This window comes from Eptatretus burgeri, chromosome 12 (genome assembly GCF_056783735.1).
Source record: "Eptatretus burgeri isolate ZD-2024b chromosome 12, Ebu_testis_v1, whole genome shotgun sequence".
NCBI lineage: Eukaryota > Metazoa > Chordata > Myxini > Myxiniformes > Myxinidae > Eptatretus > Eptatretus burgeri.
In genome coordinates, this window is record NC_140972.1 from 47,014,301 (window position 1) to 47,019,070 (window position 4,770).

Below are 4,770 nucleotides of genomic sequence, written 5' to 3' on the forward strand. Positions count from 1 at the left end.
AGACAGTAAAGATGTGAGTGTGAACCTGCTACTTTTGGTGGTTTTTCCAAAATGCCCCCGTAATACCCAATTCTTTTTACTCGACTCTACCCAATGAACACGAATGTGAGTCTTGAACCAAAATTCCATAGTTTCATCGAATTATGTGTGATTTTCACTTCTGACATTGTGAAACAAGATGTGAATATTAAATTTTCTAACCCCGAGTCCCAGCTATTCCCACTCAAAGTCTTCTTAATCTATACTGATCTGGATATTTTTCCTTTCAGTTTATGTCGGTCAGTAGCAACCAACAACACTCGACTGCAAACAAATTGGAACTGATCATGTGTGTTCTACCATTTTCACGATCTGTTTTAATTCTCATGCAAACTGACAGGACCCTAAATGATGGTTTATATACTTGGAATTGAGGCCTTCAATACTCAGATGCCCCTTTGCAAATGTCATGGCATTGTTTGCAGGACAATGTATCCTATACATGAAGAATACGACATGGAGCAATACAAAGCCCCTTTGCTCCATCTATTATCATAATAATAATAATAATAATAATAATAATAATAACAAGTCTGAAGATGACGATGGTTCACGAGCGGTATTTGACGATGTAGATTGTTTCAGAAGTCAAGGATGAGACAATGTGATAATTTTTGACCAAGTTATAAAAATGATCAACATGTGGTACGAGTGACAGGTTATTAGCTGCAAAATGTCGAAAACCCGGTTACGTTCAACAACTTTCAAAATTTGACCTTTGCATAACCTTTAAAGGTCACAAAACAATGTTGTGGACATTAAAATAAGGAAACAGGATACGTGCTATAGCTTATTGGAGTTAGTTCGTCAAAGAAGGTCGAAAACCCGGTTCGATTCCCACAACTTTGAAAATTTTACCTTTGTGGCCTTCAAAGGTCAAAGGTCAAGGATATTATGACCTTTGGTGCAAAACTTCCTCTGGAACATTCCACGAACAATATAACGTCATATAAGCTATATGGCATTTCACACTCCTCGGACTATCCATACTTTAATGAAATCAGCGTAAAAACAAAACTTGAAGGGGGCGCCATCTTATATATTATTTCCGAGTTTGTGGTTTCGTGTCGCGCTATCTTCGACTTTGTTCTGCGCTCGAGTAACGTGATATTCGGCTTACATTATCTCAAAGACCATATGAGGTGCATGGTACAAAAATAAGTAAATAAAATGGTTCTGAAACAGTGAAATCGTGCCAAAACGGTGGTACACGACTGATTGTTAGGAATCTCCACACCCATGTTCTAGATGCCGAGATCCTAACTGGGGCAAACAAAGGTGACTATGTGTTGATACCACGAATCAAACTGGCCCCATCAGATGTGAACTTGCCATTCATTCTTGAAAGAACACAGTTTCCAGTAAGAGTCAGCTACTGCATTACTATAAACAAAGTGCAAGGCCAAACCTTTGATAAAGTTGGGTTATATCTTCCACAGCCGGTGTTCAGCCACGGTCAGCTATATGCTGCCATCTCACGATCACGTCGGTTCTCGGACATTACGGTGCAAATTATACCAACTACAAAACAAGGGTTCCACAATGACAATGCTATAACCCAAAACATTGTGTATCAAGAAGTACTTTGAACATTGTATTCCACTTACTGCATTAAAGTAAAATTACTACTGATACTCTGCATCAGTTCCTTTCTCAAACACACCCACCCCAACATGTCGCGCAGAGCGCGGTTATGCTTGTCTACCATTATTGTCTCCCAAGGTGTTCGAGATAGAGCAAAATGGTTTCAAGACTTTAGGTGGGGAATGACCTCAAGATTATGCATAAAAATATTGTCATCCGAGCTCTCAAAGTTTGGGCGGTCGTATGATTGTCAAAATTCGCAATTTTCTAAGTTTTTGACCTTGTGACCTTTACCTTGGGACGAAAATGAAAAATCGGACAATGACAAGTTTTAGATAATTCATTTTGCTATTCAAATACTGAAGAACCCATTCCATTCAGTCAATTCCCTAGGAGAAGATAGATTTTTAATCCGACTACCCCCAAAAAATGGCTATTTTTGGGGCGTGGCTCTGCCCACAATGGCGTAGCACGCCCTCATCCAGGAAAACACAACTAGACATTGATATCGAACACATAACCAAGTTTCATCAAGATCGGATCAAACTCCACGGAGTTATGCAATGGACAGACAGACACACAGACACACAGACATAACGAATATAGTGGTCACTCTGGCTGGCGCTCGTGAACCAATAATAAATTAATTAGAGGTTTATTTCAAATCAACTTCCATAATGGCTATGGGTTGAATTAAGTAAAGCTTCATGATCAATAATTTTACAAATAAATAAATAAATAAATAGCCAGCAGAGGAGAGCAAAAATAGCATATCAAAACAAAGAATCGGATAAATTGCATTGAGATTCAAATAGAGGACTCCTATTATTTGTTCTATAAATTTTTCTTTTGTGGTTTATGTGGTCAATATTGACGTATTACACTTGACTGCAATAAAATTTTGAAAGATTCTTCTTTTCTGTCACTTTGTGACCCTTTGCGCCTATCCTCCAATCCTTTGCGACATGGAACGTTTTTCAACTTGTTATCATCATCTTATTAAATGCATCTCATTCTTTATGCTGTAACTGTGTATAAGCCTTTGGGATAATGCTTTGTTTATTTTGTTTACTCATTGTATGCTGTTGTTGATTTATCATGTCTTCTCGAGCTACTGTCAGGCCCTACCTGATACCTTTACAGTTTTAACATATTTTCTGCGGCCTGAGTTAACACATTAAACTTGACTTCAGAATGTTGAAAGTAACTGAATGTCATTTTGATAACTTTTGTTTTCAGCAGTCACCGATGAGCATTCATCACCAGGTTGTTAAACACTTTGTTTGTAGGTGTATGGTCCACGTGCGGTGCATTTGCTAACCAGTCTCGCATCACCCTTATTGGAGTAGCCCACAAGACCACGTCCTTCTCACAGGGTGGATTCGGCAAAAGCTGACTTTATTGTTACACTCCATTTTCTGTTTGTTTGTTTGTCTGTCTGATGTCTAATGTCTGTCTGTGCTCTTATTTGTCTTGTATATCTTGAGAACAGAATATTGTAGGGCCACCAAACTTTGCGGACATAATGGGGGCCCCATGGGGAATGTCATGGGGTTGGGGAGGGGGAGAGTGGTGATTATGGGGGAGGTACTCAGGGTGGATGAGGTAGAGGGGGCTTTCACGACACGTTTTAATTCCCATGTAACAGTTTGAGTGATCGCAATCAAACTTAGCACCCATAATGAGGGACAATGGAAAGTAAAATATGCAGTAGTAGGTTTATGAGGGGCGGGGGGGTGTGGTGGAGAGGAAAGGGGGGGGAGGATCTCTATGTCAGGGTCTGGCTATTCATATCAGCCCTATGGATGCCACAGTGCTACCAAATGTATCTTGTATAATGGGGGATTTATGGTGAAATTTAATGGTTGTTACCTTTTTATAGATTTTTCAATTTAGGGGGAATTTTTAAGAGGAGGAGAGGGGATCTCTGTAATGGCTTGAATGATCGCCACCAAACTTGGTAGGGATCGTGTAGGCTCCATGGTGGGTTAATCATGAAAAATTGAAGTTATTAGTTATTAGAAAAACATAGTTTGTCGTACAAATCACCATGATAGCATTCAACTCTGTTACCTGAACCTCTGCTCCAACATTTCTCTCCTGCTTATCAGCAATTGCATCAGCATATATGTGGTCATTGGGCGAGCTTTGAGCTTCTCAATGGTTAGAATTGCATCTGAATCTTCAACATCAGAGAAATGACTCTCACTTCCATCTCAACTGATACTGTGGGTTCATTTATCAGCCGGTAGTCCTAAGTGTGGAGTATAATTCAACGATCACATTTTAAAAACTTTCAGCTAGCATTTTACTGGCCTCTAACAATAAGGATATAATAAATCTTTGTTAGAAGTGAAAAGAACCTTTTTCGGAAGAAAAAAACTCCTTTACATGTTCCATCACCTCTTTCTATCCTCAAAAACCAAGTATGTCGTGAATGTGAAATTGTAAAAATCCATGTGACCATTACACACACTATCAGCATAGGTGGTGATCCATGGTGATGCTCTGTGGACATCCATTATGATGAATGATTTAATTTGAAAGAGCAATAAGCATGGGGTACCTGGACACCTATTCTGCTGTTATGTACAGGTAGTGGACAAAAAAATTGGAAACACCTGGATGAATGACAGACACCAAGCAATGGCTTCCACACAGGTGTGGCTCATGTGTTAATTAAGCAAATAACATCCCAGCATGCTTTGGATCATGTATAAAAATGCTACACAGGCCTCGTTGCCTATACTAATGGCTGGCATGGCTGCAAGAGGAGACCCCCCCCAATACCCCCATCCACAGAGCACGTGTTGTCGCCCAATGGTTTGATGAGCATGACACTGATGTTATTTCCTTATGTCATGGCCTTCTCAGTCACCAGAACTGAACCCAATTGAGCATTTATGGGATATTCTGGAATAACACCTGAGACAGCGTTTTCCACCTCCATCAGGTGTGAGTTGATTGAATTTCTCATGGGAAAATGGTGCAGCATCCCCTCTGCAGAATTCCGGATGCTGGTGGATTCTATGCCACAGCGCACAAAGGCCATACTGGCCGCACGTGGTGGCCAAATGCCTTATCAAGAGACTTTACATTGGTGTTTCCATTTTTTTTGTCCACTACCTGTACATGCATTCATAGATG